Source organism: Pelodiscus sinensis, chromosome 15 (assembly GCF_049634645.1).
Source record: "Pelodiscus sinensis isolate JC-2024 chromosome 15, ASM4963464v1, whole genome shotgun sequence".
Classification (NCBI taxonomy): domain Eukaryota; kingdom Metazoa; phylum Chordata; order Testudines; family Trionychidae; genus Pelodiscus; species Pelodiscus sinensis.
The window spans coordinates 5,107,480-5,120,962 of NC_134725.1; the positions used below are offsets into that span (position 1 = coordinate 5,107,480).

General features: G+C 62.4%; 1 protein-coding gene across 5 annotated transcripts in view; it reads right to left on the bottom strand.

Annotated features, from left to right (window-relative positions):
* OSBP2 (oxysterol binding protein 2) overlaps positions 1–13,483 on the bottom strand; it is an 86,993-nt gene that overhangs the window by 59,121 nt on the left and 14,389 nt on the right. The window contains exon 1 of one of the 5 annotated variants that reach the window (XM_075897887.1): positions 12,698–12,721. The exons of the other annotated variants lie outside the window; for them this stretch is intronic. The gene's annotated coding sequence lies outside the window, so the exon portion shown is untranslated. Of the gene's footprint in view, positions 1–12,697; positions 12,722–13,483 lie in introns of those variants that run through there. 5 annotated transcript variants of the gene reach the window in all.

Consider the following 13,483-nt stretch of genomic DNA (forward strand, 5'->3'; position numbering starts at 1 on the left):
TCTTCCTGTCGTAAGAGCTAGAAAGGCACCCGAACAAAACCGCCTGGCAGCTCTCGCATGCTGCCTTCAGCAAGCCTTCCCCAAGCGCGGGGGGCCGGAGTCAGCCCAAATCCAGCCCCGTGCTCCTCCGGCTGCTGCCCCAGCGAGGCGGCTGCAGAGACACCCACAGCCGCTGCTCAGCGGTGCCGAGAGCATGGCGAGCCCCGGCCTGCGGGAAGGGAGGCCAAGTGGCACAGCAGTGACTGCTCCCCGGCCCCCCAAAATACCGGGGGGTCCGAGGCACAGGAGGCCGTACACCACGCCCCAGCTGGAGGGGGCATTCCGAACAGCCGTGCGTTCCGTGGCACTGGGCGCTTTGCTGCCAAGGAATCACATTAGTGCCAGGACTAACTCCCGAGGAGGCAGCTTTAATGGGGAGCAGGTTTAAAACTAATAAAAGGAAGTTCTTCACACAGCGTGTTGTCAACCTGTGGAACTCCTCGCCGGACGAGGCTGTGAAGGCTAGGACTATAACAGAGTTTAAAGAGAAGCTGGATAATTTCCTGGAGGTTAGGTCCATAAAAGGCTTTTAGCCAGGGGATAGAATTGGTGTCCCTGGCCTCTGTTTGTCAGAGGCTGGAGACGGATGGGACGAGACAAATCGCTTGATCATTGTCTTCGGTCCACCCCCTCCGGGGCACCTGGTGCTGGCCACTGTCGGCAGACAGGCTACTGGGCTAGAAGGACCTTTGCTCTGCCCCAGCGCGGCCGTTCTCACGAGGGCGAGGAGGCGTGAGCGCACAAGGGGAATGCAGCAGAACCGGGAAGGCTACGGCCAAGCAGGAACTCGGCATGACGAGTCCGTCCCACCAGAATCCCCCGCCAGCCGTGTACGTGCCGCGCTGCCGCCCCCGCCCGCTCTCCCTGTTGTAGCAGCCAGCTGGCCCGGCCTACCCCTGCGGGCAGGGAGCCAGCGAGGCCATGGCTTCCCAAAGCAGCCCAGCGGCTGAACCCCACCCCCCTCTGCCCTTGGGGAGCCGCTTCCTCCGAACGCCAGGGCAGGAGACTCGCCACGGCCAGGCCCCGGCTCGGCCAGGACGGGAGCGGTGAACGGGGCCGCGGGTCGGGATCTGCGCTCGATCCTGGAGCCCAACAGGTCTGGCCAGGAGGCTGCCAAGTGCCAGCTCTTCATCTGCCCCGCAGCGCGGCCCTGCTGCTCCTGCCCCGGAGCTGCCCCTCAGGAACCGCTGGCTGCTGCGCTGGGCACAGGAAGGGGGGCCCCTCGCCCCACCCTGACCCCACCTCCACAGCGCGGGGGAGGGGCAGGGATGGAGGGAGTTTGCTGGCTGCTTTGGGGAGTGATGCAGGCCCAGGGCAGGGGTGAGCCGGCCTTCGCCCCCCCCACCACCACCCAGGAGCCACCTGTGGGAAGCGCTGCCCAGCTGGAGCCTGCATTCCGAACCCCGGGCCCCCTCCTGCCCCCCAACCCTCTGCCCTGGCCCCGAGTCCCCCTGCACCCTGACCCTCCTGCCCCCCAACCCTCTGCCCCGGCCCCGAGTCCCTCTGCACCCTGACCCTCCTGCCCCCCAACCCTCTGCCCCGGCCCCGAGTCCCCCTGCCCCCCAACCCTCTGCCCCGGCCCCGAGTCCCTCTGCACCCTGACCCTCCTGCCCCCCAACCCTCTGCCCCGGCCCCGAGTCCCCCTGCCCCCCAACCCTCTGCCCCGGCCCCGAGTCCCCCTGCACCCAAACCCTTCCTGCCCCCTAACCCTCTGCCCTTCCCTGAGTCCCCCTGCACCCAAACTCCCGCCCCGAGCCTGCACCCCAAACCACTGCCCCAGGCTCAGCTCAGAGCCCCTCCCACACTCCAAATCCTTTAGCCCAAGACCGGAGCCTGCACCCCCCAGCCTGATAAAAAGAGAGTAAGGACGGGGAGGGAGGTTGGAGCAGGGGCGGGGTCTCAGAGAAGGGGCGGGGCCAGGGTTGAGGTAGATCCTGGGTGGCATGCACACTCAAACTGACCTCCTGCTTACAAAGGCTGGAGCCCCCCGGGTTAACTGGTAAGTCTCACCCCAACGGAGGAGGCTTCCCGGTTCTGGCTGACCGGCGGGGGCTGCTCCAGTTCGACCCTGGAAGGTGAGCCAGCTGGAGCAGCCCCCGTTAATGGGTTACCCGGAGGAACTGTTTGAAGCTGCCCACCACGGCTGAGCCCGATGAGCTCCTGTAACAGCCAGCCGAAGCCAGAGGGGGGCGTGCTGCGCAAGGCAGCGCTCGGGCCCATGGGGGGGTCTCCCGGCTCCGTCTGGGACAGGAACGTGCCCGCTCCCGGATTCCGCCGGGTTCTGCTTGGCTGAGACCCTCCCGTCCCACATCCCGCGTGCTCAGAGGTGCCGCTGGCCGGCCGGCGTCCCCGGGGATGGACGCTGACCAGCCGAACGCCTACAGCTCCACTCCTCCGCGCGGGGAGCTCTGCTCCGCCACCGAGCAAACGGCCTTGCTGGGCCAGATTTCCAGCCCGGCTCTGGCTGCAGACGCCCTCCCCCGGAGCAGCTGTCCCACGCGCCTCCCGCAGCGCCCTGGCCCAGAGACTCTGGCTTCAGTGGACGGGCGTGTCCGTCCATCGCCCCCCAAGCCGCGCAGACCTCACAGCTACTGCCTGGACGCTGGGGGCGGCTCGGCCCCTGCGGAGACGGGGCAGGGCAGGGCAGCGGCTTGGGAACGAGCTGGTGCCGGACACGGCTCAGGGAGGCAGCTGCCCTTTCCCCGCGAGGGGGCTCGGCGCAAGAGTTGGGTGGCGCCACGGCTCCGACGGGCTCACCTGCCGGCTGCAGCCCCATTCGCTTTGGGGAGGAAAGGGGCCCGCACTTGGGAAAATCCTTAGCAGGGGCTAGAACATGTGGCGGGAGGGGGCACAACGAATTTTGCTACATGGTCACAGGCTGGCTCCGTTCCCTGGAAAGGGGCGGGGCCTGTGGCAGAAGGGGCGGGGCTGGGGACTAGCCTCCCCCCAGAGATGTCTGGGGCCAGAGGCTTTGAATTCAACACACAGCAAAGGGCTCGTGGCTCCCGGCCCTGCTGCTGCGGCGTGGCCTGGGGTGGCTGCGGCTATTTAAAGGGCTCGCGGCTCCCGGCCCTGCTGCTGCGGCGTGGCCTGGGGTGGCTGTGGCTATTTAAAGGGCTCGCGGCTCCCGGCCCTGCTGCTGCGGCGTGGCCTCGGGTGGCTGCGGCTATTTAAAGGGCTCGCGGCTCCCGGCCCTGCTGCTGCGGCGTGGCCTTGGGTGGCTGTGGCTATTTAAAGGGCTCGCGGCTCCCGGCCCTGCTGCTGCGGCGTGGCCTGGGGTGGCTGTGGCTATTTAAAGGGCTCGTGGCTCCGTGCCGGGGCAGCGCTGGAACTTGGAGCCTTGATCCTGCCGCCTGACCCACCGCCTGGGAATAGGGGGGCGGGGCAGCCGGGTCTAAATAGAAAGGGGCAGGATGAAAGCGTTCGGAGGGCTGGATCCGGCCCCGGGGCCACACCTGGCCCAGCCCTGGGCTAGACGATGCAGAGGCATTTCGGGCGTGTTGATTTCGTAAGTCATTAAATAACTTCTACCGACGCGTCTCTACGCCCGATCAGCGGCTGGCTGTGGCGTGGGCCCGTCGGCAAGTTCTCCGCCCGCTCCCTTCTGCGGTGCACACTGCGCCCAGGCCCACGCGGTTATCGGGGGGGGACACAGTGCCAGGTCTGCAGCAGCAAGAGCGGACGAGTCCTCCCGGCGCGCCTGCCAGCCAAGCGGCTCCCTCTGGCGCGCCCAAGGACACGCGACGGCCGCGAGGCGAGGCGGGGCCGGGCTCTGAAGCAACTCGCCCCTCCTGCTCGCACGAGCCACCGGGGAAGATTGCCGGGCGGGCGGGATCAAGAGGAGACGGCTCCTGGGGCAAAGGAGGAACCGTTCACCTCCAGATCGCGGACGTGCCTGCCGGATGCCGCTTCCGGCCCGCCCCAGCCCGCGATGGGCATGTGCAGCAAAGGGTCCTTGCGTGGACACCACCGGGCCCCCCGCCCCACCCCACGATGGGCACGTGCAGCAGAGGCTCTGCTCATCACCGGGCCCCCCGCCCCACCCCGCGATGGGCACGTGCAGCAGAGGCTCTGCTCATCACCGGGCCCCCCGCCCACCCGGATGGACACATCCCAGCACACTGCGGATCTGAGACGGTTGCCCCACTGCTCCACGGAGGGAGGGTGGCAGCGGCTAGGGCTCAGGAGAGGTGGAAAGGGAAGATACCGAGAGGTGCCCCCGCCCCACAGGCACGGTGAAGAAAAGCCCCTTGCACGATCGGAGAGAGAGAAACCGAGGGAGCAGAACGTGTCCCGCACCAGCCGCTGCTCTGGGAGCCCAGCCCGGCCGGCTCCCTGACTCACGGCCGAGGCAGCAGCCACGCTTGGGGAGGGCCTGCGGGTCACCGTGGGGCAGTTAGGACGAGCCAAGAGCCCGTTCCCGCCCCTGGGCTCTCACAGACGCCTCCTAAGCGGTGACTGGGTTCCCTGCGCAACGTCCCCCCAGCTGCTACGTCACACTGCCCCGGCTGCCCCGAGTCCCCGACGTGCCCCCGGCTGCTACGTCACACTGCCCCGGCTGCCCCGAGTCCCCGACGTGCCCCCGGCTGCTACGTCACACTGCCCCGGCTGCCCCGAGTCCCCGACGTCCCCCCGGCTGCTACGTCACACTGCCCCGGCTGCCCCAAGTCCCCGACGTGCCCCCGGCTGTCTCGCTCCGTCCCCCGACGGGCACCCTTCACGGAGCCTGCTTTGCGGTGGCTACTACCCCCGGGCAGAACCTCACGCTGCACTCCGACGAGGGGAGCGAGAAACCCGCTACTGGCCACGGGCGCTGCCGGCAGGCCTCCTGAGGTCAGTTCCAGCCCCAGGGAGCTACGATCCTATTAGAGCCCCCTCACACTGCCACTGGAGAACTGTTCAAACCCGGGGGGACGGTTAATTCCCTTTTACACCAACCAAGGCACCTCTGCTCCCCCTGCACGAGCACCCCGAAGAGCGGAGGGCAGGAGAGCTCCAGCACAGCGCTGGCTCTCCAAGGAAGAGCGCTCCCTGCCCGGGATAAACCCCTCCGGTCAGTCGGCTCAGAGGGCTAAGCCTGCTGCCGGATTATCCCCAGCCGCACAGCTCTTCAGCCCCACGGCGGGCGAACCGATTAAACGGCTTTGGGCACTTTCGCTTACGGTCTCCGGCTCTTCCGTCACGCAGAGCAGCCCAGAGGGCAGGCCGGGCCCGCTGCAACCCCACCCGCTGCTCCGGGAAGCTCCGTCTTCGCTTGGCACGGACAGGTCACCCCCGGACTCAGCCTGTTCACTCCTCGCAGCGGTACAGACCGGCGCTGTCAGCCGCTAAGCCGCGACAGAGGCTGCGTCCGTCCAAGGGCTCTCCGGAAAGATGCTCTTCGCCTTCACAAGCATCCCGGCCGATGGAAAGGCAGCGGCACTGGGGTGGAAAGGGAGAGGAGGAGCCAGGCGCGCATCAGCACCCCAGCAACTAAACACAAAAGGGTCCAATTCGCCTAGAAGAAGAAACACTCAACATGGACAGGCCCTCTTCCTTCCCTTCCACAATGCACTGAAACGCCTTGGGCCTAGAACTCGGACTTTCCCTTTTCTCCTTGAAGTCTGCGGTTGGTTGGGAGGATAGTTTGGGTTGTGAAATGCATGAGGGCAGGGGACAGGACTTGACCTCTCCAGCTCTATGAGATGGTAGATCTTCACACATTTATTATATTATTTGAGAGGAGACTCCCTATTTTCATAGTCAACGTTATCAGAAAGATGAAAGTTTTTAAATCAAGCAGCAGTGACATTAATCTGGCAGCAGGCCTGGCCAAGGAGAAAGAAACAAGACTTTAACTCTTGCACTAGCGTTCTACGCCGCATGGCGTCCAAATCCCCCGAGAGCACTGGGTGCTTGAAGGATTTCAGACAGTTGGGTGCCAAACAAAGAAGAGCTGCCAGATTCAACTGCAGACACGGATCTAGCGAACTAGCAACACTTCTTCCTGAAAGGGTGCGGATCCTACGACAGGTGCAGCCCTATACGACTACAGGAAGCAAGAGTACATAGCTAGAGACCTGCGAGGAGACAAAAGTGGTATCCACAACAATGAGCTGCGGCTAGCCGCATCCATGTCCGCAAGATCATAGAATCCTAGGACTGGAAGGGATCTCGAGAGGTCATCGAGTCCAGTCCCCTGCCCTCATGGCAGGACCAAGTACTGTCTAGACCATCCCTGATAGACATTTATCTAACCTGCTCTTAAATATCTCCAGAGATGGGGATTCCACAACCTCCCTGGGCAATTTATTCCAGTGTTTGACCCCCCTGACAGTTAGGAACTTTTTCCTAATGTCCAACCTAAACCTCCCTTGCTGCAGTTTAAGCCCATTGCTTCTTGTTCTATCCTCAGAGGCCAAGAGGAACAAGTTTTCTCCCTCCTCCTTATGACACCCTTTTAGATACCTGAAAACGGCTCTCATGTCCCTTCTCAGTCTTCTCTTTTCTAAACCCAACAAACCCAATTCCTTCAGCCTTCCCTCATAGCTCATGTTCTCTAGACCTTTCATCATTCTCGTTGCTCTTCTCTGCACCCTCTCCAATTTCTCCACATCTTCCTTGAAATGCGGTGCCCAGAACTGGACACAACACTCCAACTGAGGCCTAACCAGCGCAGAGTAGAGCGGCAGAATGACTTCCCGTGTCTTGCGCATGACATAAAACGATGCGGCTGTCCACAGATATAAAGCGATACCCAGGGCTCCATATGGAACACGCAGGTTTTTTAAAAATTAACCCAGACTTGCCGACAACTGTCTTACAACTGATAGCACAAATGAGGAATGTCGGTGTGTTTCAAAAGGCATGTGACCTGTCCTGAGGCGGGTTTGGAGGAGTGATTTTTCTTGTTTTTCATCCAAACATTTTTGGCTGAGGCATAGACAGATAGAGTCAAAAAAGTGCAGCGTGTTTTCTTTGGAAATGAAAAACGTGTTGCTTCCCTAAACGGTCTGGCCCTTGAATAATCACTTCTAGCAGCTAGCGAAAGCTGAACCCGGCACTCCACTCTTCAGTAGCGTAACCCAATTTTCCGCCCTTAAAGAAGGGAAAGGACAAGCCGACACAATGGTGACCGGTGAAGGCTTTGGAGAGCTTGCCCTCCTCCCAGCGTGACCGTGGCTGGTATTTCAGTGTGAATTAGGACCAAACCGAGCCAAAGCCGTGGTGCTTTATTTACAGTGCGGTGCTGTTCACAAAGGACCCCAGTCACGAGGCTCAATGATCGGTGCCAGGCAGCTGTTGGCGGCTCCGCAGAGAACGGGCAAGTTACTTCCAGCCGAGTTCCTCACTCTGGATTGCTTCCCAAGCTCTGGGCACAGAGCAGGCCTAGCAGGGGGCGGTGCTAGGAAGGCAGACGACCCGTGTTCCCCTGGACGGTGTTGCTCAGCCGGCAGGTAGGCGAATATACCCGTCGGGGTAAAAGGAATTACAAACCCAGCAGGCGGAGACGCACGTGTGAGATACTGGAGCGCAGCAGGGAGCCCAGACGCTGGATATGCCAACTGTGCGGACAGCTAGGGGAGGAACTTCTGGCAGAGGCTGAGTAAGTCCACGGAGGATGTGGCCGTCGGTACAAAAATCCACGCTCAGAGCGACCCAACCTGCCGACTCCGGGAGCCGGGAGCAGAAGCCAACTGTCCTCTTCTAGACACTCCCTCCAAAGCTCCGGTCCAGGCCTTTCATTCTTTGGCTGCCCTCGGGGTTCTTGGTCCACAGCTGTATCCCAGAGGGAAGACAAAATGTAGAGACTGCAGCAGCTACTCCCAACATGATGTTCGACGGGCCGAGCGAGGCCCATGCGATGGTCGGGGGGGAGATATATAACGTGCATAGCCAGGCATGGCGGCACTAGGCCGCGCACTCGATCGTCTCTCCTAGGAAGTGCCGCAGGGTCCTCAGAACGCCAGCAAATACCTAAAACGCCAAGGACCGAGGAGGCCAAAGGGCTGAAATGTAAATTCAGGGCTCCGCGGAATTGTCCCCGCTGCTCCAGCGCCGCAGCCCGGTGCCAGAAACGGCACCGCTCAGCTAGCAGTCTGGATGCGAAGGCGCTCCAGCCCCGCAGCGTGTAATGACCGTTCCATGGCAAGCGATACTTGGGGGAATTATTTCAGGATCAAGTGGCGGAACGGATCGCAGCCGCCGGGCCATCGCCAAGAGGAAGGGGAGCCGGAGTGCAGGCACCCGAGCATGATGGAGCACTACGCGGCACCTGCGTCCCGGTCACGCAGCAAGTCCGCCTGCCGGCGCTTTGCCACGCCGAGGCGCTGGAATGGGCACGCGCCCTGCCTGCTGAAGGAGACAGCAGAGTCACACGGGCGCCGGACGACGGAGACGGCACAGGGTCGCGCAAGCGCGCCGGATAACAGAGACGCAGGCAGCCGGAAGGCAGCGCTCACGTCCCGGCTGGTGCCCACTCCCCTAAGCAAGCCTGGGTCCCTCGTATAAAGAATCCCCCTCAGAACTGCTGGGAGGCAGATCCCAAGGCGGGAATCCCCTCCAGTCCCTTCACCGCGGGGAGCAAGGCTGGCGAGAGCACCTCTGTTTGAGACGACATTCCTCGTCCGGGAGAATTACGAGAGCACGACCAGCCACTGGGCAACAGAAACCGTTTCCCCAATACAGGAGTAGGCCTAGAAAGTCACGAATAGGGAACCCCGCGCAAACACAAGGCGCTCCCCGGGAACCCCGCGCAAACACAAGGCGCTCCCCGGGAACCCCGCGCAAACACGAGGCGCTCCCCGGGAACCCCGCGCAAACACGAGGCGCTCCCCGGGAACCCCGCGCAAACACGAGTCACTGTTCTGTGCAAACACAAGGTGCTCCCCAGGAACCCCGTGCAAACAGAAGGAGCTCCCCAGGAACCCTGTGAAAACACGAGTCACTGTTCTGCTTTCCAGGGCTGTGGGACTCACTCTGGACTGAGCCAAAGGCGTCTTTCCGAAGTCTGGGAACACAGCAGTCGGGCTGTCTGAAGGTGAACGGAAACGTTTCTTAAACCTCTCGATCCGTGCTAGACCCTCCTCACGGAGCCCCACTCACAGCTCCGCATCTAGACAGCGATCACCCCTTCACACGCAACCGGAAGGCTTCACACCTGCCACGAGCCACACCCAGGGCTCCGATCTCCCTGCCACCCCCCACCCATTCTAAAAATTCACACTAGCACAAGGCTTTCCCCCTGGTGTAACGGCAGAAAAGCAGCTTTCAGTTTGCCGTTGTTTCAAGAACAGCCATAACTGACTAGTCTTTCAGCTGGGGTCGTCTGTATTTATGGAGCTAACACGCAGAGTTTGGTCACGTTTAACAAACAGGCCGATTTCTCCCCACGTTGCCAAAACAAGGTTCCTTGGCAAACAGGGTAGTTCACCACGTCAACGATATGTCCAAAGGCAACAATCAACGCGGTCGTTTGCATCTCAAACAAAACGTCAACCGCCAGGGCAGACAACATCTGACCGGACTAAATTCCTTCCGTTAATCCCCTACCACGTCCACCACAAGGGCACAGAATGCCCGGCCTTTAACAACTCCCGTGACAGGCGCAAGTTCTAGTCCCAAAATCTAGCATTTACAGCAGGGCTACTCGACTTCGGAAGCAACGGAGGCCACAAGGATACTCACAGCACATGCCCAGGGCTGCAACTGGAGTGTGGTTGCATAGACATGCAAATATATATGCAAATAACTTCTTGCCTTAATCTTTGTATTCAGGCCGCCAGTGCGAAAGACGACAGCCACACAGGCCCCAGTGAAGTCAGCTCTGCTGATATTAATAAAGTGCAATATTTCCCCGTTTTCCACCCACGTGACAGCACTTGGAACGGGCAAGGACAGCCCAGGAATGTAACTACTAAAACGCATAGCAACAGAAGACCGTTCTATCGCCGACTTTTTTGTTTGGCTCCCACCCGCGGGCCGTGTGTCGAGCCCCGCGTGAACCCAAACTGCACCGCGGGACGCAAACCAACGGGCCCATGTGCTCTGCTTTAGAACAGTGGTCTCCAACACGGTGCCCGCGGGCACTATGGCACCCGCCGGGGCATTATGCGCCCCCGCTGAAGGCTCTGGGCCGGCCCCGGGCGCCCGGCAGTCCCAAAAGGCCGGGGCCCACGGCTTTAGAGGTCGTACTCAGCCACGAGCCAACGCTGCGTTCTGCTACCGAGTTCACTGTTACTGCTCCAGCTCCCAGACATACAGCGCTCTGTTTCCTGCTCTCCACCGCTACGCCCCAGGAAAATGGACCGTTTCCCTAATGACCGGGGAGTAGAAACGTTCACCTCCGGCTCCAACTACTGAAGTTATCAGTGATGCCCCGAAGTGCTGAATCGGGGGCGCTGAAGACTACAGGAAGGTGAAACCTTCCACCCCCTCCAGCTGGCCCCCTCCCAGGACTGCCAGGGAAGCCCCTCAGGCTGCCGGCTGACAATAGCCGGGTCACCCGCGGGCTGTCCCCCAGCTCCTGTGCACCCCCAAGGACCACCCAGCCCCGGTCCCCGGGTAGCCACCCTGGCAAGGGTCCTGCTAAGCTGGGGGCGATGCAGCTTCCCATCAGGGCCCAGCGGGGAGCAGCTGTGGGCGGGACAGCGCCGTGCTGGGGGGCTGCTGGGGAAGCGGCTGTCACGGCAGATCTGGCTCCAAGGTGGGGGGAGGGCCCCCATGGGGCGCCACTGGACGCGGGAGGAGGGAGGGGGGGAATGGGTCCAGCCTAGCACAGATACCAAAGTTTGTATCTGAATCCTGAGCCATGGATGCTGCATTTGCATGGGAGGATCTGCCAGGCTGCAGTGATGTGTTGCGCACGCGCACCACTGCCACGGGGCGCACAGAACAAAAGTCATTCCGCACCGGGAGGGACAATTCGAGGCGTCGCTGCACTGCACACGCTGCAACAGCCCCCACGGGACAGCCCCTCCCATGGAACACCCCCCCCTGCAATCGCCTCAGGATCCCTGCACTGGCCCCCGCATGGACCACCCCCCTCCTGCAATAGCCCCCCATGGACCACACCCCCCTGCAATAGCCCCCCCGTGGAGCACCCTGCATCCTGTACCGGTAATAGCTCCCAGCCCCTGGCTAACCCGTACCCCGTACCGGTAATAGCTCAGCAGCCCCTGGCTAACCCGTACCCCGTACCGGTAATAGCTCCCAGCCCGCGGCTCAGCCCGTACCCCGTACCGGTGATAGCTCCCAGCCCCTGGCTAACCCGTACCCCGTACCGGTAATAGCTCAGCAGCCCGTGGCTAACCCGTACCCCGTACCGGTAATAGCTCCCAGCCCGCGGCTCAGCCCGTACCCCGTACCGGTGATAGCTCCCAGCCCCTGGCTAACCCGTACCCCGTACCGGTGATAGCTCCCAGCCCCTGGCTAACCCGTACCCCGTACCGGTAATAGCTCCCAGCCCCTGGCTAACCCGTACCCCGTACCGGTAATAGCTCCCAGCCCGCGGCTCAGCCCGTACCCCGTACCGGTGATAGCTCCCAGCCCCTGGCTAACCCGTACCCCGTACCGGTAATAGCTCCCAGCCCGTGGCTAACCCGTACCCCGTACCGGTAATAGCTCAGCAGCCCGTGGCTCAGCCCGTACCCCGTACCGGTAATAGCTCAGCAGCCCGTGGCTCAGCCCGTACCCCGTACCGGTAATAGCTCCCAGCCCCTGGCTAACCCGTACCCCGTACCGGTAATAGCTCCCAGCCCGCGGCTAACCCGTACCCCGTACCGGTAATAGCTCCCAGCCCACGGCTCAGCCCGTACCCCGTACCGGTAATAGCTCCCAGCCCCTGGCTAACCCGTACCCCGTACCGGTAATAGCTCCCAGCCCGCGGCTCAGCCCGTACCCCGTACCGGTAATAGCTCCCAGCCCGTGGCTAACCCGTACCCCGTACCGGTAATAGCTCCCAGCCCCTGGCTAACCCGTACCCCGTACCGGTAATAGCTCAGCAGCCCGTGGCTAACCCGTACCCCGTACCGGTAATAGCTCCCAGCCCCTGGCTAACCCGTACCCCGTACCGGTAATAACTCCCAGCCCGTGTCTAACCCGTACCCCGTACTGGTAATAGCTCAGCTGCCCGTGGCTCAGCCCGTACCCCGTACCGGTAATAGCTCCCAGCCCGTGTCTAACCCGTACCCCGTACCGGTAATAGCTCAGCAGCCCGTGGCTCAGCCCGTACCCCGTACCGGTAATAGCTCAGCAGCCCGTACCCCGTACCGGTAATAGCTCAGCAGCCCGTGGCTCAGCCCGTACCCCGTACCGGTAATAGCTCAGCAGCCCGTACCCCGTACCGGTAATATCTCAGCAGCCCGTGGCTCAGCCCGTACCCCGTACCGGTAATAGCTCAGCAGCCCGTGGCTCAGCCCGTACCCCGTACCGGTAATAGCCCCCAGCCCCTGGCTAACCCGTACCCCGTACCGGTAATAGCTCAGCAGCCCGTGGCTCAGCCCGTAGCCCGTACCGGTAATAGCCCCCAGCCCCTGGCTAACCCGTACCCCGTACCGGTAATAGCCCCCAGCCCCTGGCTAACCCGTACCCCGTACTGGTAATAGCTCAGCAGCCCCTGGCTAACCCGTACCCCGTACCGGTAATAGCTCCCAGCCCGTGTCTAACCCGTACGCCGTACCGGTAGTAGCTCAGCAGCCCGTGGCTCAGCCCGTACCCCGTACCGGTAATAGCCCCCAGCCCGTGTCTAACCCATACCCCGTACCGGTAATAGCTCCCAGCCCCTGGCTAACCCGTACCCCGTACCGGTAATAGCTCAGCAGCCCGTGGCTCAGCCGTACCCCGTACCGGTAATAGCTCAGCAGCCCGTGGCTAACCCGTACCCCGTACCGGTAATAGCTCAGCAGCCCGTGGCTAACCCGTACCCCGTACCGGTAATAGCCCCCAGCCCGTGGCTAACCCGTACCCCGTACCGGTAATAGCTCCCAGCCCGTGTCTAACCCGTACCCCGTACCGGTAATAGCTCAGCAGCCCGTGTCTAACCCGTACCCCGTACCGGTAATAGCTCAGCAGCCCCTGGCTAACCCGTACCCCGTACCGGTAATAGCTCCCAGCCCGTGGCTAACCCGTACGCCGTACCGGTAGTAGCTCAGCAGCCCGTGGCTCAGCCCGTACCCCGTACCGGTAATAGCCCCCAGCCCGTGTCTAACCCGTACCCCGTACCGGTAATAGCTCAGCAGCCCGTGGCTAACCCGTACCCCGTACCGGTAATAGCTCAGCAGCCCCTGGCTAACCCGTACCCCGTACCGGTAATAGCTCAGCAGCCCCTGGCTAACCCGTACCCCGTACCGGTAATAGCTCAGCAGCCCGTGGCTAACCCGTACCCCGTACCGGTAATAGCTCAGCAGCCCCTGGCTAACCCGTACCCCGTACCGGTAATAGCTCCCAGCCCCTGGCTAACCCGTAC